Here is a 27,389-nt window from a genome sequence, read left to right as displayed (position 1 = left end):
GAGCCAGTTGGCAACTCTATGTGTGAATGAGGGGATCAGAAGGAAATATAAAGGAGATAACCAGGGAATTGGAAGGCTGTGCAGTGTGAATGAGGGAAACAGAGCAAGGTGAGAAGGAATCAGAGGGAGGGTGTGGAGAGAAGCTGATAAAGGGATCACAGGGATATGGGTGAGTGGATCCACCCGCTAGCTCCTTTTCATGATCCATGATTCCCCTCTGTAATCCCAACTCCTCTCTATTGTCTCCCTCTCCCTGAACTCCTACCTTATTCTCTTTCTGTCTTCTCCCACTGCTCCCTGACTCCCCCATCCTTCCCACCCTTTGCTCCTCCATCACCTATCTCTTTGCCTCTCCTGCCTAAGATTACTTCTCCATTTCCCTTCTCCGAGATCCTTTCTTTCTCCCCAATCCCATTCCCTTTTTCCTATTCTCTTTCCCTGTCTCCCTTCCCAGCACCAATCACTAAGATCCCTTAAAAAAAAAAAAAAAAAAAGGACCAAAATAAATTACTTGGACACAGCATAAATTCAGAAAATGAATTCATTTTTATAAAGATTAAAAAATTGATTAATTATACATTTAATATGCAAATATACCACATAATTGCTGCACAACCATTGTGGTAGAATCTATCATTGAGCTGTCACAAGAAATTGGTGGCTGTGAATATGACTAGCCCTAATGCTAATCTCTACCACCTAAGTAAACTAACTACAATTCCTTCAAATAACAATTTTATCTTTCATCAAAGCTACTCAGTATATATCAGAGTGACACTGTCCAACGACCTCCCAGCAGCAAACATAACAAATCCCAATAGGATTACCAGAGCTTTTCAGCCCTGTTCAAATAGAGGGATCAGCCATTAAAAACACTGAAGTTTGCTAAATGTACACAGTAACATTAGTAAATAATGGCAAAGACCAATTGGATCATCCAGTCTACCTTGACTCTGATTTATCAATTGCTGTTCATTTTATTAAACAAAAACGTGCTACCTACAGGAAATCATTAAAGAGCAAACAAAATTCTAAAAAAATCAAAAGATGCAGTATTAGGACATCTCCATCTTTCCAAAATTAGCTCACAGTGACAAAAGAGAACTAAGAAACAAGATAAATAATTTGAAACATTTTACTCATAAACTTCTCTTTCAGAATATTTTCCATTAAATACATTGGGCTATTTAAATTAAGGGATCCGACCGAAATATGATATAACATTTGTATAGGAAACACTACCAGGATCTAATAAAGGAGCTCAGAATTGATCAGGTTATAATGTGTAATGATATTGTATTCAAAGTTGTAGCTAGTTGTCGCTGCCGCTGGTTTTCTCTGGTGATTGTCCCGGACGTTTCCCTGGGATACAAAGAAAACAAACATGAAAAACTACAACTCCCAGTAGTGCTTTGCGGCCTAATGTCGTCACCCGTTACTTCCCTTACTATGGTGGCCTAGATGGTTCAGAGCCTCACCACTAATAGGTAGGGACGCATCCTGTCTCGGAGTCAGCTACTCGCCCTGCTTGCTAAGGGACGGAGTCTCAGCCTCATCGGACGCTGGAGTGATTCGTGGGAGGTAAGCCCGGCGGAGGTTAAATGTAACAGGAGAGTGAGGGATCCATCGGAAGGAAGCTTTCCCCCCTTCTTTCTGAGCTCAGAGAGTACCCTGCTCAGCGAAGAGCATGTACATTATTTGCTTTCCAGGAAGTAAGCAAGCAATAAGTGCGGGCTTACCCAGGACCTCGCCACCAGCCCCCAGCACTTTATTTATGAGGAAGGGCTCTCCAGCCGCCGCCTTATTCCCTCTTACAAGCTGCATAGCAACGCTGGGAAAGTGGAGTTTGTCAATAAAAGTTTGTGGCATGCACGGCTTGGGCAAAGAGGAGTCAGTCCTAGGGTGGAGCCACTGAAACAAGAGGGGAGGAGTAGCCAGAGCAGTCCTGAGCGCCTGTGGCAGCCCTGGTATACATTTCAAGAAAATTATTTATTTTTTGATATAACGTTAAGAGAAATTAGTTATCAACAAGGTTGACCGTTTTTAATATTTCAATTACGCAGCAAGTTACAAGTTATGTTTTTTTCTTTAGATGTATTTGTTTAAAAAACGTCAGTGGTGTTTATTGGCGGCCAGGTGGTTTAAGTCAGTGCACAAAGACATTTTAAATAAAATACGTAATTTCATTGGTCAAACCAATGGATCTATTGAACTTTCAGGGAACACAATTTTGATCAGCCTTGAAAAAAAAAAGGGTACCTTTTGCCATTCATGTCCTCTCGCCCTCTATCTTGTTGATACTTTCGCTCCAAGTTCCGGCCATATACCCTTCTCTGTATTCCCTGCACCTAGCAATCCAATACTCATTTTTTTATCCATCCTGTGGATTATGCTCCATCCTTTTCTTTTGTCTTCTGATCTCAATTAAAAACCCATTTATTCCAACTTGTCTTTTGCTAATGTTAATTTTCTATTTTTGTTTATGGTGCTAAGGAATTTGTTTTGGCACTGATTGTAAAACACGAAAAGACTGCCTTAGCCTGCAAATCCCCTTTGTGTGTGGTTTTTACTTCTGGCCTAAGGTTTGAAAAGTTTTCTGTGAATAAATTACAATTTAAATGTCTTATGCAGTTATGCTAAGGGCTGAAATTCATATACTGCTGTTTTGAAAGTTATTTAAGATCTTAGAAAATAGTTGGTAGTAATTTAGGCAAGATAAATCTTTTTTTTCTAATACTTTAATATTGCCTCTGCTGCTCAGACTAGATGGACCCTTTAATACACAGCCTGACATCATCATTGATGCTGTAGATTCACTGTTGCAATGTCACTGTTGTGAATTATGAAAGAGGTGATCTGAGATTGGACCTGCAGAGGGTGGCAAATTAAAATGTTAAACATAGGTAGTAACCAATATTTGCATATTCATTGTGGATATCCTGAAAACCAGAATGGCTATTGATTCACCAGGACAGGATTGGGAAGCACTGCCTTAATGGGGTTCAAAATCCAAACCATTTATCTTCTATACTATAAACCATTACTTATGGAATAATGTGTATACATATATCTATATAACTTCTTAAAAGTTGATTGATGACAAATGACTTACACTTTGCTCTTTTGATTACTGGTATCAGCAAAAATCCTACAATAAAATTATTTGTATGATTCTTTACAATTAGAAATGCCATGCGTAAGATATTATATTAACAATTACATAAGCAGAAACTCTCTCAGGTTAAACTATCCTATATTTTCATCTTTGGCACTACAAACTGGAAAAATTTTTATGACTCTCAAAATTTTGTTTTAGCCATGAGTTACTTAGTTCCTGCTAAACAAGATAATCCTACCTGCCAACAGTTTAAGGCATGAGCAATATTGATCCTCAACAGCCACAAAAAAAAGGGTTTGGTTTTCAGAATAGCTACAATGAATATTCATTATACTTATACCAGAATACTAATAATGAAATAAGCAACTTTGTGCATTAGTTGGAAATGAGGGATAAAGAAATCCAAAAAGTAAGAATTAGATTTATTTAGCATATGTAAAGAATTCTAGCAGATAAGCTGGGTTGAAGGCTTTGCTAGTAAATAGGAGAGTACTATGGTCCACTTGCAAAGGACTCCTCACACAGCCCCCATCCATGTGCTAGTTGCTGCAGGTAAATTGACTGTGTGAGATGAGTAGAGAGGGGTTTCTAGTTGGAACATTTAAGAACATAAGAAATTGCCATGCTGGGTCAGACCAAGGGTCCCTCAAGCCCAGCATCCTGTTTCCAACAGAGGCCAAACCAGGCCATAAGAACCTGGCAATTACCCAAACACTAAGAAGATCCCATGCTACTGATGCAATTAATAGCTTTAATCCCATGCCACTGATGCAATTAATAGCATGTGTACTGTGAATCTGACACTTGGCCCATTGCTTGGTGTTCATGACTCGTTCTTTCTCCTGCAGTCTTACAGATGTTTCTGCAGTGATTGTGTTTACTTAAAGTATTGCACAACAACTGTAAAGACTTAGAAAAAGACTTTCACATGGGGATCAAAGAGCGTTTTTAAATGAACTTTTTTCTCTCAAAAGTCTTCTGATGCTGTACTTGTGTTTTAAAGTCATATTTTAATTGAAAACTAAAACTGCAATATAAGACCCCCCCGCCCCCCCCCCAAACAAGATTATATTGTTGACACTGTTGTGTGTTAACCCATCCCGGCGCCATGCTATGGCTTTTATCCCATTATCATGGCATAGTAGTTCAGCTTTCAGGGGATAATTTTTGTAACAACCAGTTTTCAATATAGACTTACACACAAGTTTGCTTTGAACATTATCTCGGTTAAACTCCGCGTGCAGTTTCACCTGCTATTTGCTGAGCGTAGTTTTCCTGAGAGAATTTCCGCACGCATTTTTTTTTAATTTTAAAAACTATGCATGTAAGTCCCGACCCTGCCCGACTCTACCCCCCCCCCCCCAAACACCTTTCATCTGTATGCGTAAAAGATCTCATATATGGTGTTTGCGTATTTAATTTTACGCATGTTATCTGTTGTGCATTTTTTTTTTTTCCAAAAGGCCAGTTTCTGCACTACCCATTTGAAAATGACTCTCCCTATGACAAGTTTTTTAAAGGATAACCTCCCATGGCGTGTACGTATGTAGGAGTTACAATCTGGTTCACGGGCCTTTTCCCACTTGGATGTACTTCCTCTTCTCTCTCCAGCAGCAGATTTCTCTCTTGCTGCTGTACTTCAGCAACTGATGGCTCTGCCTCCCGTTGGCTTTTGCATTCTCCCACCTGATCAATGGGGTCTGCAGCCAATCTTGGAACAGAGGAAATTCAAAGTGGAATAGGAAAGAGCCCACGCAGCCCAAAGAGCGATGCAATACCTCCATGTTATCCACCGACCCAAAGTCACAGAGACAGACAGACGGCCATTGTTTACCCAGTAGGCATTGCTTTTTACTTCGTTGCTTTGTAAGTAACATTTTAGTAGAATTCCTAAAAAGTAGGATTATTATGATACCACCATGCCTTGAGTGTTTTTAATTGGAAAGGTGAGCAATAAATAGATATGGACAAAAGTCCAGGGCAATTACAAAATTTGAACAGAAAAAGAACAGCATGCAAATTGTACCTCATGGATATTCATTGTAGAGATCTTGAAAACCTGACTGGCTGGGAGGTCCCCTAGGACAGGTTTGGGAACCTCTGCGCTAGAACCAAAGGGTCATGGAAAGTAGTAAACTGAGGAGTATTGAAAATAAACTTTTCTTCACAGAAAAGATAGTAACTGTGTGTAACATCTTTCTGTGAAGGTGGTGGAAACAAAAATGGTGCTGGAATTTCAAGGGTTGGAACCCTTAAAAATATGAAAGCATGAGTAAAGCCTGAAGTCAAGTAGAGTCTACGATAGCACAACAGGAAGAGAGAATAAACAGTCTTAATGAGCCTTGGGGGAGGGGGGGCGCGGGGGTTCATTATCTGCTGTCACATTCCACGTTTTTAGAGGACTACTACCCAGACTTCTGAAACATTACATGAAACGGGGAAATGTACAGATTTTATTTAGTATGAAAAGCGAGATCACCTTATATACTCTGAATATCTTATCAGATAAAAGTCTAAACTATATAGTACCTCAAATTAGAGAAGCAGCGTCTTCATTGGTGATGTGGACATATTTATAGTGCAAGAGTTTTGGCAAAAGCCCTTTTTCATAGCATTTGGACAGGTGGATCCAGAACCAGTGGCTTATGCACCTCTTATCAGCAGATGGAGACGGAGCAAAGCTGACATCACAGTATATGCACCCTTGCAGCGTCAGCCCGCCAGTATTCTCCGTCTCCAACAGATGGTGGACATGTATCTCCGTACTGGGGATTGCTTAAAGATTTTAAAGGAGAAGATAAGAAGGAAAATTATTTGCCCTGCTTTCCTGTTGTGATAGCTTTATGGTCCCTTCCTCAGTCGAGAATTCCTGAGGTGATACCCTTGGTTCCCTCCCTCAGATGCGTGTTTTGGGCTGGTAGCTGGTTTCCCACTGGTGTGGACTTGGCTGTTTAAAAAAAAGAAAAGAGAAATGCACATCACCAAGTAGGGCTCTTCCCTGTGGACACCTTGCTTGATGCACCGACGTTCGTTCCCGCCTCTGGGGGAGCTTAGGAGACGTGGGCAGCTTGGCGGGTTGAGCAACCTTTTTGGCTAGGTCCCGCTCTCAGGCTTGAGTTTGCTGCATGGTAGGCTGCCGCAGCGTTTTCACATGGTTTTTGTTTTCTTGAGCATTAGGCTGCCCTCTTCAGTTATGTCGGTTCGTGCCTGTGCACCCAGGCAAGCGCCCCTATGTGCCTAACTAGGCGCTTGCCTGGGTGCTTAGTTATGCGCACAAGCACTTATTTATGCATCCCGGGGGGAGCTCAGTTTTGTGTGCTTATCGGAACACTGTGTTGAGCACCTAATTTTTGGGTGCATACATTTTGAGCATCTATCTTTTTACACTAACACAGCTGGGGGCACTGTTTATCAGATGCCTGTTAGAACGTACTGAAAACCTGATGGTGCCAATAGCAAAGAAGCCTAAGTGTTTTGCCCTTTGTGCTGCTTGCCATATTTGAGCGTCTCAGCCTGGTGTTCTCTCTAACTTTTGTGTCAGCGCTGTTTTGGAGGCTCAGGGAGAATCTCCTCCATCTGATTTTGCTATGCCCGGTTCCTCCCAACTTGATGCGGGAATGGAAAGAGGAGCTGTTGGAGATGTTGCCTGAATTTGAGGCTCCCCTAACTGTTTCCTCAGCGGGGGAAAGGTAGTTCAGTGGGCACAGGACAGATGCCTCTGGTTTTGGTATGGACCTCAGGCCAATCTTAGTGGTTCAGGATCACAGGCTGTGGATTCCCGCCCGCCTGGTGCTTTGGGTAAGCGTCGGAGTATGCCTAGACCTGCTGTGGATCTCCCTGATAGGGATCCAGCTGGCACAGACGATAATGCCGATCCTTACTCCTTGGAGGATGGGAAAATTCCTCCAGGATTGGAGACGTACAAGATTGCGTTTCTTTCATAGGAATGAGTTACCGCCTCTGATTTCCCAGACTTTGAAGATGCTGGGGGACTGAATTTGTCTGAGCCAAAGAAAGATCCCATTTTGATTTTCTTTGCATAAAGCCTCATGTTTCTTCCCTATTATGGAGGCCATTTAAGAATTGATTGATCTTGAATGGAGCGTCCTAGAAGCTAATTTTTAAAGGGGGACGAGCCTTGGAAGGACTGTACCCCCTGTGAAGGATGCACAGGATAGGAGAATTGAGGCTATCCTTAAGCAGGCCTTTGAGGCGATGGCAATGAATTTGGAGATAGCTTCTTGTTGTTCCCTAGTGGCTCACTCTCAGGAATGAATCTGGTATGAATTCCAGGACAGTGATGAAACCAGCAGCTGCCTTTTTGGCAGATGCGATTTAGTTAGCATTTCGGCCTGAGGGCTGGCTTTGGTAATGGTAGCCAGGTATCAGCTATGGCTTAGAAGTTAGTCAGCCAATATAATTTCAAAGTCTAACCTTATGAAATTACCTTTTGAAGGTTCACTCTTGTTTGGGAGTGAATTAAAAAATACATGGCCAATAAGTGGGGTGAGTCCCAACCTCGATTACCAGAAAATAAGAAACAGATGCCGTGCTTCTTCAACATGAGAGGTCGTACTAGGGATTTCAAATGTTTTTAACCCTACAGAGAAGAGTCTTTTCAGAGGGCTCAACCTTTGGGTACGTCTCAGTCCGTTCATCCAGGCAGCCCAGATGGGGTGCAAGTTCGGGTAGTGGAGACTTCCGAGCCTCCTAATGAAGGTGTGTCGACTCACCCCTGGGAGCAGAAGATAGGGTCGCCTCTCTTTCTTTTTATCTGAGGTGGGTCGAGATCATGCCAGACCAGTGGGTTGTAGAAGTGATAAGAGATCACTATGCCCTGGAGCTTCGCAGTGTTTACCAGGACATTTTTCAAGGTATCTACCTGCAACTCTCTGCAGAAGAGACAGGCAGTGGCATGTATATTGTCAAAGCTCCTCAGCCTGTGGGCTGTAGTTCCAGTGCCACATCACATGAAAATACACGCCAATATTCCATTGATTTTGTTGTGCCCAAGAAGGAGGGCTCTTTTTGCCCCATCCTAGATCTCAAGGGGGTCAGACGTCATTTGTGGGTGACTCATTTTTGCATAGAAGCCTTACGCTATGTGATAATGTCAGTTCAGTCGGAAGAATATCTGATGTCTCTGGACTTGTCAGAGGCATACCTTCAGGCTTGAGCCTCGATTTCTGCATTTCACAATTTTTGGAAGACATCAGTTGAGAGCTGCCTTTTGGTTTGGTCACTGTGCCCAGAATCTTTTCCAAAGTTATGATGATGGTGGTGGCAGAGTTGAGAGAGGATGGGATTCTGGTTCACCCGTACTTAGATGATTGGCTGATTCAGGTCAAGAGTCTAGAAGAGAGCCTTCGGGTCTTGTGCAAGATGATTTCCTTGTTGCAGGAGCATAAAGTGATTTCGGATTTTGTCTTGAATCAGTCAATTTCCCTGCTATCATTGAACAGGGAAAGAGATGTGGAGGAATATCGCCTGTTTCGGCCCTTGGATGTCGAGAGGCATATCTTGCGATATTTGGAGGTTTCCCAACTTCTCAGAAAGACAGATTGCTTGTTTTGTTCTCCACGGGGGGAGTAAACAGGGTGAGCTAGCATCCCGGGCTACAGTAGCCCGCTGGATTAAGGAGGTAGTCGCAGCAGCTTGTGTGGATGCTGAGCAGATGTTGCCAGGTAAAGTTAGGGCTTATATCACTAGGTCTCAGGCAGTGTTATGGGTGGAGATTACAGTTTTTGTCTCCCGCTGACATTTTTTTTTTATCTTTATTTCTGAATTTGTACATAACAGATGGAAACATGAACATGATACAGCACAGAAATGGAACCATCTACATAAACCCTGAGAAGGGGGGGGGGGTGCGAAAAAGTTTGAGCAAAACATGTCAAGTATCATACTGATTACAGAGCACAAACCATGAATAAACCATCTTGTCCACATTCTACCTTCCGCCTCCCCTCATCCCCTTGCCCTCCCCCCACCCGCAAAAGCGCTGATTGAAGAAGTTAAAGGAAGTATAGGAGTTATGGGTATTATTCATCTATAGAGGCAAAGGAGCTTCGCGTTCCTGAGGAGTGTGGATACTGAATCCCTGATTGCTGTGAGTCAATGATGGTCGGGGGCCGATAGCAGTAAAGTATGGAATCGTCTGGGCCTTTCAGCGTAGAAGTATACAATCATAAAGTCATAAGTCGCATGGACCACGGACTGCCCGGCCCCAGCTTTTCCATGAAGGATAGTCAGCATGCCTGAGATAAATCAACTACACAGTGACATCCAGAATTTTGCTTCGGGCCTGTGGATTGAGGGAGAGAAGATATGGCTTCCAGATTCCTAAGAAAAGATCATATCTCATGGCCGAAGGCGAATTCTTGGCTGATAATTGCTTGTAGATTGCTAGCTTGTGGAAGCGCAGCCTCCATTGGATCACTATTGGCGGGTCTTTGACAATCCACTGTGATAAGATTGTTTGTTTGGCCAACAAAAAAGCCTTGCTCAATAAACTGTGCTGTGTCTGATGTCGAATCTCCGGTACAGAGTCTCTAATGAGATGCAAAAGACACAGTTTAGGATCCTTAGGCAGGTCTTGGGCAAGCAGATGGCTGAGATATTCGAGAACTTTGTCCCAGAAAACTTGGATTAAAGAGCATTCCCAAAAATTATGGTATAAAGTCGCTACAGCCTCTGTGCATTTCAAACAGGACGCAGAGCTGGTTAATTTCCATTTGTAGGCCACATTTGGAGCAATATAGGTTCTGTGTAATAGTTTGTAATAAGATTCTCGCAATTGTACGTTTTCTGCATGTTTGGAAAGGGCTTTGAAGCACTTTGCCAGTTGGAAGGCCGAGATAGAACTAGATAAGTCTTGGGACCACATAGTCGCCAGTGAGGATATTCTGTTCAAAGTTTCCAGAGGGAGCAGAGCTTTTACCATGGAGGCACTTGTCATCGGTTGCTGCCGGGGCGAAAAGAATTTGTCCAATTCATCCTGATCGAAGACCGTGGTTGAATGACCTTCCCATGTTTGCAAGAAATGTCTTAATTGAAGGTAAGCGAAAAAGCTGCTGTGCTATATTCCAAAAGCAGTTTGTAGATCTGCAAAGGAACATAAATGGCTGCCGGAAGCATCCAGAAGCTGAGAGATGTGAGTGAGCCCTGTTCTCCATTGATGGAACGTTGAATTTTCCCAGCTTGGAGAAAACGTAGGAAGACCCACAATAGTAGCGTACATTAATGTCCTCCATGAGATGCGAAGTTGGGAGCAGGTTCGCTTCCATGCTAACCAGCAGGCCGCAAAGTAGGGAAAAGTACGTACGTGGGCAAGCAGTGCTGAACTCGGGGCCACTAAGATATTCCCCAGTGCAAGTGGTTTGCACCAGGCTTGAAGTAGGCCTCTCAGTATGAGAGCGTCCGTTGGTCCCAGCCAGTCCCGAATATGACACAGCAGAAGGGCCACATCGTAGCGATGGATATTTGGATACAACAGCCCTCCTTCGTGGACAGGGTGCATGAGCACCGTCAGCCCAATCCTAGCTCTTTTATTGAGCCATATGAATCACCGGAGCAGGGTGTGCAGCTCTTTGATATGTGGACCATGAATCCAGACCGGCAGCATATGCATGACATAAAGCCACTTGGGCAACTCAATCATTTTAAAGAGTTGTAGCCTCCCAGATAAGGGTAAGTTCGTCCAATCCTGTAGTTTCTGTCTTGTCTTGGCTAATAGCGGGATACAGTTTGCCATATAAATATTGCTTATGTCTACCGGAATGTGGATGCCCAGGTACTTCGTGGAGGTCATCCACCTGAGCAGAAAAGCGCCTGGCCAGGTCCCTTGTACCTGACCTGTGACATATATCGCCTCCGATTTTGTCTTTATTAATTTTCAAACCAGAGAAGTCGCCAAATTGAGCCTGTAAATTCAATACTCTGAGCAATGAAGTAACTGGGTTTACCACAAAAATGAGAACATCATCAGCAAATGCTGCAATCTTAAAAGTTTCATTGCCCACCTTTAAGCCCTCTATCCCATCGCTTGCATTAATGGCTCTTAATAGAGGGTCCAAAAATAGAATATATAGTAGGGGAGAAAGGGGGGCACCCCTGTCGGACACCTCTATGTATCTCAAACGGGTCAGACAATAGCCCGTTTGCTACTATGATCAAGTAGGGATTCCGATACAACATTTTAATATTTTGTAGAATAGGCCCATGGAATCCAAATCTCTGCAACACTGAGAATAGATTGTCCCAGGCCACCCGATCAAAGGCTTTTTCCACATCAAATCCTACCACCAAGGCCGGTATGTTGTGGGATTTACAATGTGAAATAGCCATCCAAAGACTAAGGAGATGCCTGCTGCCCTTCCTGCCTTGAACAAAACCTACCTGAGGGTCTGATATTAAATGGGGTAAGATCCCACTCATGCGTGTGGCAAATATTCTAGCAAATAATTTAACCTCATAGTTTAGTAAGGATATGGGTCTATAAGAAGCCGGGCTGAGCGGATCTTTACCACCCTTCGGAAAAACAATGATATATGCCGTGGTGGCATCCGCCGTGAACCCCACCTGGGAAACTGCTGAGAAGTAGGATTGTAATGACTCTCCTATCTCAGTCTTTAAAAGTTTGTAATAATCGGCATTTAACCCGCGGGACCGGGTGCCTTGTGAGATTGACTAGAGCTAATGCCATCCCAAATTTCCTGTGTAGTGATTGGGCCATTCAGAAATGTCAGCTGCTCATCGGTGAGTGTAGGCAGGGAAAGCTTACTGAAGAAATGGTGTTCCACTGCCCCGCTTGAGGCTGAGATTCGGCAGCATAGAGAGATTCATAAAATTGCCGAAATAGTTCACAAATGTTTTGGCCTGAAGTGTGCCGCCTTCTGTCTGATGACGTATGCTATAACTTCTCCCCTTAGAGTAGCTTTGCTTGCCTCCCAGAAAAGAGTCTGGTTGTCCTGATGTTGTGAATTGTGTAAGACATAGTCCCTCCATTTATCTTGAAGATAGGCTAGAAAGCCTTTATCTTCAGAGAGACGCGCCGGGAAGTGCCATCTCTTCTGAGATCGCTGGGGACCTCCCAAACCCGCATCCACCCAAAGCATCGCATGGTCTGAGCATTCCTCAGGCCCTATCTCTGCTGCTCCAATTTTGTTGAAACATTGTGGGGAGACTAAAATGTAATCTAGCCTGGACATAGAGACGTGGGATCTGGCAACATGTGTATAATCTCTGGTTTCGGGGTGGAGCACCCTCCAGGGGTCAACCACCTGTAATTGTTGGCAAAGGTACGGCAAGCCCCTGTGTACCGTGGCTTTGGCTTGGGCCCCCGAGTTGGAGCAATCAAGGCTCGGGTCTAGAACTTGATTAAAATCACCAGCCAAAAATAGTAATCCCTTTTTATGTAATAGGATTAGTTGCACCAGCTTGGTAAAAAAAACTGTTGGTACGTATTTGGCGCGTACACACTGCATAAAGTTACCTCCGTGCCAAATAACTTCCCCGTCACTAGGGCATATCTGCCCTTGTGTCAGAGATTACCTGGGCCTCTTCAAAACCAGTATTTTTCCCTATCAGAATAGCTACTCCTGCTTTCCTGTTTAATGCTGGGGAGTAGTAAACCTTATCTACCCAATCTCTGGTTAACTTTTGGCTTTCTGCAGCAGTTAAGTGAGTTTCTTGTAAAAACGCTATCTTTGCATTATGCCTTCTCAATGACTGCAAAACCTTTGCCCTTTTAATCAGGGATCCCAGGCCCGCCACATTCCATGAAATACATCTACGTTTTTCAGCCATGACTGTCAATAAAAAGGATTAGTAACACATCAGCAGTTTCTCCAGAGGTGATCCACAGGGGGCACCCCCCCCCCCCCCAAAGCCTAGGGGTGCTACCCCTGTGTCCCACATAGGAACCGACAGCTGGACTCACCATCCACAAATGTGAGCATTTCCTCATAGAATACCACATAATGCCCCCAATGAATAGACACAGCAGCGCTTCCCTCTTCCCCTTCCCCCCCCCCCCCCTCCCAACCCCAGTATCCCCAACAAACACCTGTATTACCACTAAAGTCCTCCATATAATGGAGGTGCGAGACCACCTGATTGTTCCCCTACCGGCTCCCCCACCAGTCAGTGACATAATCCAGGCCCCTGACCCTAAGGCCAGCAAGAGTTGCAAGATTTCCAGGCCTCATCGCAATGAGACATAGCCCACCTCCTGTATCTTGAAATAACTTTTCACTGAGGCTACTGAGGAATTTCACCTGGATTCTAAAGTGTCAGTGATAAATTGCTTCACCGCCGCCACTGATTCGAAACTGCGCCAGGTCCCTTTATACTCCGGTCTGAGCTTGGCGGGGTACTGGAGGGTGAACTTGATTTTCCTGTTGAAAAGGTCTGCACACACGGGGGAAAATTCCCTGCGCCTAGCAGAGACTGCTGCAGAATAGTCCTGAAAAATCATTACTCTGCTGCCCTCGTAGGTCAGAGTCGAGCAGCGCCGGTATGCTTGCAGAATAGCTGTTTTATGGCAGAAATTTAGGAATCTGATTACCACCCTGGATTTAGCGGCCTCCTGAGTTCAAGTCCCCAGTCTGTGCGCCCTTTCAACAACTACAGTGCCTGCCAGCTCCACTAATCCCAGCTCTTGAACCAGCCACTTTTCTAGTATGTTGGCTAGCTCCCTCTCTGGGACTGCCTCTGGTATCCCCACAAACCTTTATGTTGTTCCTCCGGGATCTATTTTCCAAGTCCTCCACTTTGTTTTCCAAGGCAAGGATCTGTTTAGTTAAGATGTCATGTTTATGAAGGAGGGTCTGAGTCTCTGCTTAAACGTCTGCGATCCTCTGCTGTGTGTCTGTCGCCTGGGTCTTAATTTCCTGTAGCATTTCGTTGCCAGTTGTTGTTTTGTGAGCAAGCTCAGAAAATCGGGGTTCCAGTGCCTGCACTACCGTGTGGGTGACCTCCCTCACCAGATCAGACCTGTCTGCCGACGAGCTGGGGCTTGGTGGGCCGGCGGCCACTTTGACCTTGGGTTGTCGACCCGCGGTTTTTTCCTTTCTTTGCGGCTTAGCTGCCATCCCGGGCTCGGTGCAGGCAAAAAACGCGTCTAAAGTGGTCTGCAGTGTCCCAGAGGCAGTTGGATGCGCCATGTTTCGTGGAGGAGCGTGGAGAGACCTGGATTTTCGGTGGGGGAGCCGGGAGCGCGGTCTGCCTGCAGCCTTCCCGCTCATCAGGTCACGTGGTCTCCTCCCGTTGACATTGCCGAGCTGTGACGTGGTCCTCCTTACGCACTTTTTTTCCAGGCGTTACCACCTGAATGTGCACGCCCAGGAGGACACATTTGTGCATGCGGTGGTGTTCAGACTGTGGGCAGCCTCCAGCCCTGTTCGGGAGTAGCTTTGGTACATCTCACTGTTACTGGATCCACCTGTCCGTATGCTAAGAGAGGAGAAATTACTACTTACTGATAATTTCCATTTTCTTTAATAAGGACAGGTGGATTCACCTTCCTGCCCTTGGCTGCCAGATGGTGCACTATTGTCTTCCTGCGTGGCTGCTGTTCCAGGTACTGTAAGTGTTACTCCAGTTCCTAGACTAGTGTTAGTGCACTCTTTGTCTGAGCTCACTGCTTTCCTAGTGGCTAAGTGTCGGAATGGTTATCTGTTAATAATCAAGTTTTGTTAGTTTGTCCACAGTTGGCTTTTGCAGAGAATACTGGCAGGCGGATGTCCATGCAGGGCTATATATTCCATGACATCAGCTTTGCTCCGTCCCCTGGTAGAAGTGCATAACCCACTGGTTCTGGATCCACCTGTCCTCATTAAAGAAAAGGAAATTATCAGGTAAGTAGTTTCTCCTTTTTGTGTTTTTATTCCTCGAGCCAAGCTTCTGTTTCTCCTGTCTTGCCCATCACACACCTGTAACAGCTAGCAAGCAGACTCAGGGTGCATAATATGTACTGTGTAATGGCGGAAGTTGAGTTCTGTGGGCTCTGGTTCATGACTGGAATGGCTGGGCTAGACAGGAAGGAAGGGTTAAAAATGGGAACAATCTACAGCTAGTTGTGAATAAAAGCTCATGGCACTGTAGCCCAGAGGTATCTGTTTAGCTGGCAGCCCAAAAAAGCAGGAGGAATCTGCCAGAGGAAAATGGGGAAAAAAATAAATTCTATTAGTAGATGAAAAACAAGCAATAAATCAAAACATTTTGCAATAGGAGGTCCAAAACATACTTCTGTGAACACTTATTTGCAAGTGTCAATGGCCTCATACAGTGATATATTACTAGTTCATGCTGTGTATCTCCATTTATGTCAGGCTCCCAAAAAGATAATAGTTTTCTTACAAAGAATGCAGCTGCTAGAATAATTGCTGGTAACTATCCTTGGGAAAGTCATTCCCTTTGAAAGCCTTACAATGGTTTCTGCTATCCTCTCAAGTTCACTTCAAAGTCATAACTTTTGTTTTTTCCTAGCTCTAACTGGGATTGGTCTTTCTTATTTATCTGATAGGTGTTCTAGCTGGGCAGGGCTCTGCACTCCACCCAAGTGGGTAGGCTGGAGATTTTATTGATTGAGACCATTACTAAGCTAGAACCAGGGCGTGTATTATTACCGGATTTATTCCAAGTTTGTAGAATGCTTTCTTGCAAACATTGAGGAACTTGGCAGATTATCTGATATTTTTTAAATCTTTGAAAACTATTTATTTATTTTTAGTCAATTAGTTGGCTAGTAAATATGGCTTAAGAATCCTTGTTGGGCTGGAAGTTGGGAGTGGATGCTGTGGTGGGGTAGATGATAGGTTTTTAACTATTGTTGTGATTGCATTCTTGTGTAGAAGTCATTTTATGTTTTAACGGATGTATTTAATTTATTTTGGGAATTTGTTTGGGTTTTATTGCAGTGGGGGAACAGATTTTTTTATTTGCTTTTTGCTGTCATCTGTTTTTGATGTAGCTCTGTCAGCCATGCAAAGCAGAATATAAATGTTTAAATTTAAAATTCAATTTAGTGTGAGGGGCACTTAACTTTCCATTGAGTTTCTACTGAACCATTGTGTCCCAGGAGATGCCTGCTCAGGTTAGCTATTCCTTGGCCTGTAATAAAATTCATGTTCCAAACAGAACTTATATTGACCACTCACTTTTTTTGTTTTTTTTTTAACATTCTGTTTATTGGAGTCAACATATCCATGTACAAACATTCCAAAAAGAACAAATAAGAAAATTATAAAAGTCTGTACTACTTTTACATGGAAAAATGCTTCAGTAGAACTCACATTTTCTATAACCCCTCCCCAAACATTCCACACACACACTCAGATGACTGTCCATGAGTGCAAATAAATAAAGTATGATAAGCCAGTATGAAATAGTATAAACAGAAAAAATTAAATCAGCCAGTTCTTCTGACAACTGACCAATGATGAAAATAACCTTGTGCAAGCACACTCCGAAAATTGCATAGTTCCCTCCTTCTTTAGTATTTCTAATAATGCAATCTGTTGTGTATTTTCCTTCCAATACCGAAATGTATGCACTTCATTACTTTTCCAATACAGAAGAATAAGCTTTTGTGCCAAGAGGAGAGAAAGAAATACATTTCCTGCCTCCATTCGGCAATGATGATTTTTGGCAAAAAGGTTCAAGCATATTAACTCACCAGACTAGGCCACTGAACAACCCAAAATATTCTCCAAATAAGCAAAACTCTGTCTCCAAAAAGATTGCAATTTATGGTACTCAGTGAATATGTGAGAGAGTCCCATTCTGACTATTGTATTTAAAATATAAGTTGGAGTTCCACAATTTCATCTTGACTCCCATTACTCGAGTAATGTGAATTTTGATGAAGAATTTTAAACTGAGTTGCTCTCATATTGGCAGACAAAAGGAATTTATAAATTTGAAGAAAAAGCATGAGAAATGTCTACATCTACTAAAGTAATCCCAGATCCCCACTCCTGCAAGAAGGCTAACTTAGTTTAAATGGGCAGTGTTCAAATATTTATTTTTTTCAGCATGATGACTGAAGTACTGATCATATTATATTTGGGAATAGTATCTATAAGACTCATCTGTAAATAATATCACCTTGGCACGCTTGCTGACAGTAGTGTTGTGCCTGCAGATAAGCAAAAAAGTGACTAGATGGGACATCCCACAGATCCCTCAACTGTTGAAATGAGCATAAGTAATTGCATTAAATGTCCCACGCAATATATTCTCCTGCTTTTCCTGATCACGAAAAACTTGTTAAAACCAAATGGAAAGTCCATATTACCTATCAAAGATAAAACTGGAGAAACTGTAACTTCTTTTTTTTTTTTTAAGGACCCCCCCCCCCAACACACACACACCCCATTTCCATGTTTTCCTTGCAGCCGCTAACCAAAAAGTGGAACAATGTAATGGAGCCGGTTACCCCAGGATAAGTGTAACAAATTACTGGGCTTATAAGGTTGAGTCCAGATTGCCCTCAAACTCTCCTGCATTGCTGGTTCCCACACCTGTCCTGGAGACCCCCAGTCAATCAAATTTTCAGGATGTCCACAATGAATATGCATGAGAGAGATTTACATAGTAATAGCAAGAGTGGAGAAGCCTCACGTGCCAAAGTGCAAATGTAAACAAAGAAATGTGAGGAAATAATTATAATCCAAAAGTAATATTTTTGATGATCCAGTGCAATCATGAGACTTCTAAATGTCTAAGTTCAAAGTAACATTTTTATTAGTTTATGCTATTATCACTGTATCGGTTATAGAATTCGTAAGCCTTAAAGTCCCCCGATACGCCCATGTTTCGCCAGTCAGCTTCTTCAGGAGGAATTTCACTAGGATTTACACAGCTAGATAATGAAGTACGCAGTCAACGTTATAAAGCCTCAAGTCTGGTAAGGAATAGAAATTAAGTTTTAAAGAGAAATAAGACTAGACCACCCACTTTCTTGTCACCTCTCAAAATGTCAAATCTCAACTGCAATCTTCTGGTATGCCAGACAAAGGCTGAGATCAGTGATTTAAAACTTTCAGCATTTGACCCTTTATTCCACAAGGGCACCATCTGTAAAAAAAACAATAAAATAGCATGGTCAAAATCACCATTTTAATTAACACAAATCTACCCTTCAATGCAAGCAGAAGAGATGCCCAATAATGCTTTTATTTTATCCAAAGTAGAAGCAAAATTCAAAGAATACAAATCTTTCATTGTATGAGCCATTGTATGAGCCATAGCCATAACGCATAGAATCCATGGCCCACGTTAAAGGAAATGGTCTGCTCCATTGATCTTTTAAAGGCTTATCTAAAAGAAGTGGCTAAGATGTATTATAATTAATTTTCAATCCAGAAAAGGACCCATAAAAGGTTAAAAACATTAATAATCTCTGGAAGACTAGTTTTAGGGTTGCCCACAAATAATATGCAATCTGTTTAACTGATTTTCATTCCAATCAAAATCCCTTCAAAAGTAGGCAAATCATGCAACCTAACAGCCAGGCGTTGCAAAGAAAGAACAGACAAAAAGGAGCAGCCTGGCCCAAGTACCTCCACCTCTACCCCTACCCAAAACCAATGTATTAGGCAAGGTTCTGTTAACCAATAATTGAGCCATGGGATTATTATAAAATAACTCCACCCATTGCAAACCACCCAAACATTTAATCGCCCATGAATGTAGGAGTATGGAGTTGGATTTGTAGATAGTGCTAAAACATTTTTAGGGAGAAAATTTGTCGCTATTCAAAAAGAACTCCTATAATACTTAAACATTCATATAAATTTTGAATTTAGTAATGCAAAGCAAAACCCACTGGAAGAGCAGCTGAGTTCCATGACCCATATCACCATTGTGTACATTAGCAGAGACCCTTCCATCAGGTTTCTGCTATTAAATGAACATGTACTTCTGCCTGCTTTTTACTTCTGAACTTGTGATGAGTGTGCTGAAATAGTTAACTTTCAGATCACTATTTTATGCTTGTCCTTTTTATTTAAATGTGAAGAGTACCAATGGAAATGATTATCCTGTGAAATCCAGATTCTCTTATTCCAAAATCTGGATTTCTTTATTCCCTGGTGAGAAAGTTCTGACAGCATTGCTGTGTAGTCGAGGCACAATTAGATTGAGTCACATAATACCAACTTTATCTGCTAATATTGTAGCAAATATCTTTAGATCAAAGTTAAGTAAAGATATGGGTCTGTATGAAGATGATAGAAGTAAATCTTTCCCCGGTTTGGCCAGGATCATGATGTAGGCTCTATTAAAGCTTGCAGGAAATGCTTCCTGCTGGAGAGCATCTAGGAAGAACCTGCTCATTGGCCCCGACTACTTATGATTTCAAAACCTTAATAATCATAAGAAAAGCCAGGGGTCTTACTAGAGTTTATCACACTCAAGATTTCATAAGCTTGATTTAGCCTGTTTAGAAACTCTAGTTGTTGCTCTGTGGCTTGGGGCAAAATCATATCCTTAAACGGATTTTCCTCCTTTAACCCACTTTTTTCTGTCTTTAGCTTATGATTCATAAAACATTTTTCAGAACTATTAAGCCTTGCTTAGTCTTCAGTTGTTCGATACAGGTTTTCCTTCGCCAGACTCTGATTGCATTGGCTAAGAACTTCCCCGCTTTGTTCCCAAATCTAAAGAAGTTGTGTTCTGAGCATTGCAGCATTTTTTGAGTCCTCTATGAAAGTACACATTCAAACTTTCTAGAATTGCAAAATATTCTGCTGTATTTTCTTCAGTCAAAAGATTCACCAATTTTTACTTTCAATCTTTAGTTTCTCCAAGTTTGTTTGTTTGTTTATTTATTTGCAGTTTTTTATATACAGACATTTGTTTAGTAACCTCACATCGGTTTACAGACGACAAAATTGCAGCAGTGCTAAAGCAAAAAGGAGGTTAGCATCAGCGTATTACAAATGAAGAGTTCAACCAAGTAATAATAATGATTCAACCAAGTAAATGGGGGGGAACAACGGTGCAAATAGAAAACATTAAGAGAATAGAGATATAAAGCATAATGCCATATAGAGGAACTTAGTTAAATAAGCTTAGGATACAATAAGTGAAAGGAAATACAAGGCGACTTGTTAACTAGTGGAATTTCGATACTTAAATGTGGGATACAATAAGAGAGTAGGGATGCAGAGAAGAATGTCAAATAGTGTAATTCAGAAAACTAATTGTAAGATAATTTGAAAAGCAATAGAGGGGGGTAGACTGCATGTAAACAACAGTAGAGATCTTAGGAATATTCTATTGAGAAACGTTGCAGGGATGAAGGCAAGGAGAAGGCATGTATATTAAGTATAGGCTTGAGAGAATAGCCATGTTTTGAGTTTTTGCTTAAATTTTATCGGGCATGTTTCTAGACGTAACTCAGGTGTCATGTTGTTCCAACAAAGCAGGCCAGCTATGGTTATTGCATGTTTTCTAGTTGACTCAAGATTTGTCGCTTTGTGAAGGGGAATGTGTAGGGTTGCAGTATGTTGCATTTTGGGAGGTCTGGAATGCTTGTGGAAGCGAAGGTCATTTTTGAGCCATGTCATATTTTCATTGTGTAGGGTTTTGTGTATTAATGATAAGGTTTTGAACATGATTCTTTGTGCAATGGGGAGCCAATGCAGATCCCTAAGTATGGGGGTAATATGCTCGGATCTTTTAGAGTTGGTGAGTATTCGCGCTGCTGCATTTTGCAGCATTTGCAAGGGCAGCATGGTAGTTTTGGGGAGGCCCAGAAGGAGGGCATTACAGTAATCGACTCTTGCAAAAATAAGGGATTGCAGTACCATACGGAAATCCTGTTGATATAGTAATGGTCTTAGTTTTTTTTAGGGTATGTAATTTAAAGTAACCATCTTTAATAGTATTATTGATGTGACTTTTAAAATTAAGATGGTTGTCTAATGTGACTCCAAGGTTTTTAACATTTATATGTGGTGGCAGAAGACGTGAGTGGTGTGTTGGCATCAACCATGTTTTTGCAGTTTTGGGGGGTAATGATCATAAGCTCAGTTTTATCTGGGTTGATGGCCAGATTGATGTTTGGAAGGAAGTTGCTAATAGTTGTGAGGGCGGAGTCCCATGTCTTGAGGGCGTTTATTGAGGGAGTCTGTGATGGGAATAATGATTTGTACATCATCCGCATATATGAAGTACAGTAGGCCAAGTTCAGATAGTAGGTGACAGAGAGGGAGGATGTATATGTTAGAGGGTTGATGAGAGGGCAGATCCTTGTGGTACTCCGTGGTTTATGTTATATGGTTGTGATTCATGGTTTTCAAAATTGACTTTATATTGCCGTCCTTGCAGGTAGGCTTTAAACCATTGTAGAGGGGTATCAGTTATGCCGAGCTCCTTGAGCCGTGTAATGAGAATATTGTGGTTAATGGTGTCAAAGGCTGCGGATATGTTGAGCTGGCTAGTAGGTAGGATTGTCCCTTATCAAACCCACAGGTCGCTACAGTAAAGTGTGCTCCGTCGGAGCGCACTGTCAGCCTGCTCTGGATGCGTGTTTTCCCTTACCCCTTATTCAGTAAGGGGAGGAAAACACGCGGCCCACCCGCGGCACCTAATAGCGCCCTCAACATGCAAATGCATGTTGATGGCCCTATTAGGTATGCGCGCGCGATTCAGTAAGTAAAATGTGCAGCCAAGCCACACATTTTACTCTAAGAAATTAGCGCCGACCCAAAGGTAGGCGCTAATTTCTTCCGGTGCCAGGAAAGTGCACAGAAAAGCAGTAAAAACTGCTTTTCTGTGCACCCTCCGACTTAATATCAAGGCGATATTAAGTCGGAGGTCCCCAAAAGTAAAAAAAAGAAAAAAAAAAATTTGAATTCGGCCCACAGCTGTCGGGCCGAAAACCGGACGCTCAATTTTGCCGGCGTCCGGTTTCCGAGCCCGTGGCTGTCAGCGGGCTCGAGAACCGACGCCGGCAAAATTGAGCGTCGGCTGTCAAACCCGCTGACAGCCGCCGCTCCTGACAAAAAGGAGGTGCTAGGGACGCGCTAGTGTCCCTAGCGCCTCCTTTTCCCCGTTTTTCCCGTGTCACCTCATTTAAATACTGAATCGCCCGCACCGGCGAGGGGCCGGTGCGCGCGCCGGGAGAGCGGGTGTTCGTCCGCTCTCCCGCGGTCTTACAGTATCGACCTGCCAGTGAGTATGGCATTGGAGAGGGAGATGAGTAGAGTTTTGGTGCTCATAAATTTACGAAATCCAAATCTGTGAGCTGCATGTTTACAATTTTTTCGAGAATGTTTGCTAGGAAGGGAAGGTTGGAAATGGGTCGGTAATTCGTAAGGTCGGGGGTATCAGTTTTGGGCTTTTTTAGTATAGGTTTAATGATAGCTTGTTTAAGGGTAGAGGGGATTTCACCGGAAGCTAGTGAACAATTGATTATTTCAGCAATTGGGGGTGCTATAATTTCTGGGATGGAAAGAAGATGTTTGGTGGGTATAGTGTCACTGGGATGTGTGGCGGGTTTCATTTTTTTGATGGTGTTTTGAATCTCTAAAGTGGAGGTGGGTTCGAAGGAGTTGAAGATTGCAAGTGGGAATTGAGGGATGGATTTGATTAGAGGATTATTGTTGGGGATATGTGCCATGATTTTGACTATTTTTTTTGTGAAAAAAATTGGCTAGTTTCTCACTTTTGATGTGGGCATCTTTACTGGAGGAGGGGGTAATGTTGGTTTTAGTCATTTGTGCTACATATGTGAAGAAAGCATTTGCATTAAATTGTAGGTCATCTAGTTTTTTTTGGGTTTTTTTTTTTGCATTTAAGGTTTGCTCACGATAGATACGTAGGGTTGCTCTGTAAGTATTCTGTCTTGTGAGCGAGGGGTTGTTACGCCAATCTTTTTCTGAGGGTGTGCTTCAAAGTTTTTAGTTCGGGCGTGTACCATGGTTTGTGCGATGTTTTGCAGTGGTTGATTCTTTTTGTGCGCATAGGGCAGATGTCGTTGGTGATATTCGCAGTGAGAGAGTACCATGATGTGATTGCTGAGTTGATGTCTGCTAGGTCAAGGTTAGGCATTTCTTTATTGAGTGCATCGGTAAGTTCATCAATGGAACAAGATTTACGTATCTGTATAGTGTTAGGTTCTGGTATCTTGGGTGAGGCAGTTTGCTGTAGTGTGTAGGAGGTGGTGATCTGACCATGGGATAGCTGTACTGGTGGGGTTACTCGCGGTGATGGGGTCGTTGATGAAAATCAAGTCGAGAGTATGACCATTTTGATGTGTAGGGTTGGTTATGATTTGTGTGTAGCCCATAGCTTTGAGGGATGATAGGTTTCACAGGTATTGGGGAGTGGAAAGGTGTCCACATGCATGTTGAAATCTCCCATAATGATAGCAGGTGTGTCGATTTCAATATTTTGTGCTATAAATTCAATGAAGGGAGATGGATTTTTTGCAAGGATTCCAGGGGGTATATATGCTAGACAAATTTGAAGGTGTGGGGATTTAAATAATCTGATTTCGAATTTTGGGGCAATTTGTACAGTGTATGGACTTAACTGCAGTTCTTTTTTGCAGCGAGTAGTAACCCACCTCCTTTTTTTTTTTTTTTTTTTTTTGGTCTTGGAATTGAGTAGATGTCATATCTGTCATTGGGTAATAGGTTAAGTAAGACGGCATCTGTTTCCTTTAGCCAGGTTTCTGTTATGGTGCAGATATCTGGTTTGTCATCAGTGAGTATATCATGTAGTATGTTGGCTTTTTTTGTGATAGATTGCGCATTGAACAGCATGATAGCTAGAGTCGTGAGGCCTAAGAATTGAGTGAGAGGTGCGAGCATGATTGGGATGAGATCTGTTTAGTTGTTGCGGTTTAATATGTGTGTCCGTGTATGGCCTATAGCTGTGTTTCAGTTTGGGAATGGGGTTACTATGCATGTTGCAAGGAGTGCACAGAGAGATAGGGGAACGGTGTATTTAGTAGGACTAAATGGAGGAGGATGGTGGTGGGGGTTAGGATGTAGAGATGATAATTCAGGAGGAGGTAAGGGAGGAACACTTAATTATGTATCTCAAGGTAATTGCAGAGCAAGGCAGTGGAAGACAGTAGCAGAGATTAACAAAAATGTAGTATAGGAATAATTACAGTCGAGTCTGTAGCTGCAGGCAGTGGTGGATGATGTCCGGATGTCCAGAGTGGATCTAGTTAGCAGCTTGTGTGTAATATCCTGGCATGTTAGAATGGGGCACACTAAGGGGCGCACCAAGGGGCAGGCCCCTTAGGTTGCGCTCCTTCGTGTGTGCGGCGCCGTGGAGAGCAGCTCTGCTTTAAAGGGCTTTTTTTCCTTTTTTTTTTTTCTGCCTGCCTCCCTCCTTCCAATTAATACGAAATGATTTCTCCTCTTAAGATAACTTTACTAGTTTCCCAAAAAATTTTAGGGTTATTTCTGTGCTGCTGATTATTCCTTGTGAAATCTTCCCATTTTGTTGAAGGAAAGCTTGAAAATCAGTATCTCTTTCAATTGACTGGGACATTTCCAAACTCTCTCCCCTACCACAGTGACCAATTTAACCGGATATCAATCCAAATGAAAGAATGATCAGATACTCCAGACAAGCATATTTCTATCTTACTAATTTTAGAGAATGCATCTTGTGAAACCAGGATGTAATCTATTCAAATTAGAGGAATGGGCCCTAGAGACATGGGTAAAATCCTTTACTTTGGGATTCAAGACTCTCCATACATCCAAAAGTTGTAATCCTTTACATAAGTATGGTATTCCTTGTTAATGCTTAGCCTGGTATTACAAGGTAATTTATCAAGTATTGGGTCATGAACAAAGTTAAAGTCCCCCATTAAGAATAAAGCATCTTTCATGTGGATTATTAAGTTATTTACCAATTTAAGAAAGAAATTGTGATAGTCTTAGGTTGGACATTTTGCAATATTCCATCCAGCCGCTTCAGATGAACATGAGCACTATTTCTTTTAACAGTCAGATGTGTTTCTACTGGCCACCTCTGATATGGACCAGTGTTTTTGCTTGTAAGAAGCTTGTTGTGCCTCTCTTCCCAATGACACAGTTTTGTTGTTTCCTGTTCAACTTTCTAATTCCGCCCTCTTCTGCCGTCTCTGGTACAACTAGGTCTCCAGCTCTTCATTGATAATATTATATTGACCTTGTGGGGGGTTCTAAACCATCGTAATAGATTCATCATCAGCTGTCTTGCCTACCCTGGGCCTCTGGATAGACTTAGGCCGAACCTGATGTAATATTATGTCTAGCCACTTTAGATGAGCCTGAATGTTGATATGTTTGACAATTAGATGTATTCCTCCACGGTTACCTCCAGTATGAACTGGTATCTTCGCTCTTATGAAGCCTTGCCTTGCCTATCCTCCCGATGATGCAATTTTGTTTCCTGTGCACCTTGTCAATTCTGCTATATTCTGTTATCTCTGATACTACTAGGTCTCCAGCATTCCATTAATACCATAATATTGGCTTTATAGAGGGTCCCCAATAAGCATATTAAACTCCTCATCAGCCATCTTGCACGACCCATAAGGAATCGGAAAAGGAGACCAGCCATTTTCAAATTTAGAGTTTAAAAGTTGATAAAGTATAAACATCTTCGACCCAAAGGCCCAAATGAGATTGTAATTGAGCCCTGCCAAATGGAACAAAACCCAAAAGATCTGTGTTCTTTCCATCTTACATAGTATTAGAAAAAGCGCGGCACTTTGTTAACTCTTCAAAAAGTTGCGCTTTTCCATCATGCCAGAATCTGAATCTCCCCTAATATTGCAGGGCAAATTTTGTTTTTGTGCCAGAATCGAGCACAAGGGATTGAAGGCTCGGCATTTCATGGATACCAACAATGAGTAGTCAAGGAAAAATCTGATAAGTATATGCTTATATTTTACCTCGTTCATTTTCCTGTAAGCCTGCTTAACTTCCCGTTTATGTGAGAAATTCAGAATTTTCACGAGAATTGATTCTCAGTCTGATCTCCCCGTCTTTCTGATTGCCCAGTCTGTGAGCCTGCTCAATTTTTGTTGCTCCTTGTAGATTTGTCATATTTCAAACTTCAGGTAGCCAGTTTTCTAGGAAGCTCGGTAGGTCAAGATCTTCAGTGGTAAGCCAACAAAACGTAGAGTGAGAGTGGTTCTCTAAATCTTCTATCTTCTTCCTGAGGAAACTAACCAAAATCTAATTTTGTTAGTCTGCCTTCTTGTGCAATTGCCTCGTTCTCCATTAGTGATTCTCCCTTCAGCATTATTGATACATGAACTAAACTGAGAGAGCTGATTTGACCTCTCTTTATTCCGAAATGGAGGAAAGTTTCTCAGTTAGGGTGGATATGACTGTTGCTGTTAATTCTTAAATCAGATCATTAGAGATAGTGGGCCCAGCCAAGCTTGATGCTGTAGCAGCCATTTTGTCTTCCCCTGCCCTGACTTTTACTTTCCTTCCCCCCCCCCCCCCCCCCCCCCCCCTTAATGGGCATAATGTTAGGTGATTGTTTTATGAACAAATCTATCGACATAAAGGCGTCTCCCAAAGTATTTTTGCCATGTGTAGCAGCAGAGAAGTCAGATTGCAGATGATTGAGAAACCCGACTTCTTCCCAAGCTCACCATATAACATAACCTCCTCCTTTCGGTTACTTTTTAATTTTTTCATCTCTTGTTTTTGTAGCTAGAGAAAGATGAAGGTTGTTGAAACCAAACTGTTTAAATTGTGCCCTCCAGTCTTAAGTACGATGGCTTGAAGAATTTTCTGACTGGCTCAGACGGTCGTGCTGCCCTGTAGTAGTACTGAGAGCAGGTCTGATTCAGTGCTCTACTTTATTTCTTCTCCATCTGGCCTGATGTGGCTTCTGTGCATCTTTTTTTCTTTGTTACCTTCCAGCAAAGCTATGTAGATTGAGTTGTCTTTATTAAGTAAGAGAACTGGAGAACACTGTACTTGTGGTGTAGGAATACATCAAACAGGATGCTTAGCAATGTCTGGCTCTGAAGCTGACATGCAAGTTCCGGGAGCTTCACCAGCCACAAGTATAACTTGCTTAACCAGGTAAGTAAAAGCACAGACTCTTGACTAGGAATGCTTGACATGGAAACCAGTTTGTTGGGCACTTTTTTCAGAAATTTCCATGATTTTTCTCCTTGAATGTTGAAACGTTTTTTGTTCCTTAGAGGAGTCGGCTATCTATTAAAAATAATAGTTTTGGTTTTGGTTTTTTCAACCTTCATGTGCTGTGAAACTAATGTAAT

General features: G+C 42.3%; 1 protein-coding gene across 1 annotated transcript in view; it reads left to right on the top strand.

The window, feature by feature from the left end:
• The first annotated feature begins 1,455 nt into the window (after positions 1 to 1,455).
• LOC115074999 (tropomodulin-3-like) overlaps positions 1,456 to 27,389 on the top strand; it is a 140,350-nt gene continuing 114,416 nt past the window's right edge. Inside the window, exon 1 of the mRNA XM_029575064.1 lies at positions 1,456 to 1,581. The gene's annotated coding sequence lies outside the window, so the exon portion shown is untranslated. The remainder of the gene's footprint in view (positions 1,582 to 27,389) is intronic.

The sequence above is a fragment of the Rhinatrema bivittatum genome, chromosome 13, assembly GCF_901001135.1.
Source record: "Rhinatrema bivittatum chromosome 13, aRhiBiv1.1, whole genome shotgun sequence".
In the NCBI taxonomy this organism is placed as follows: Eukaryota; Metazoa; Chordata; class Amphibia; order Gymnophiona; family Rhinatrematidae; genus Rhinatrema; species Rhinatrema bivittatum.
Note: the sequence above shows the minus strand (reverse complement) of the source record. Positions and strands in the feature narration are given on the sequence as shown.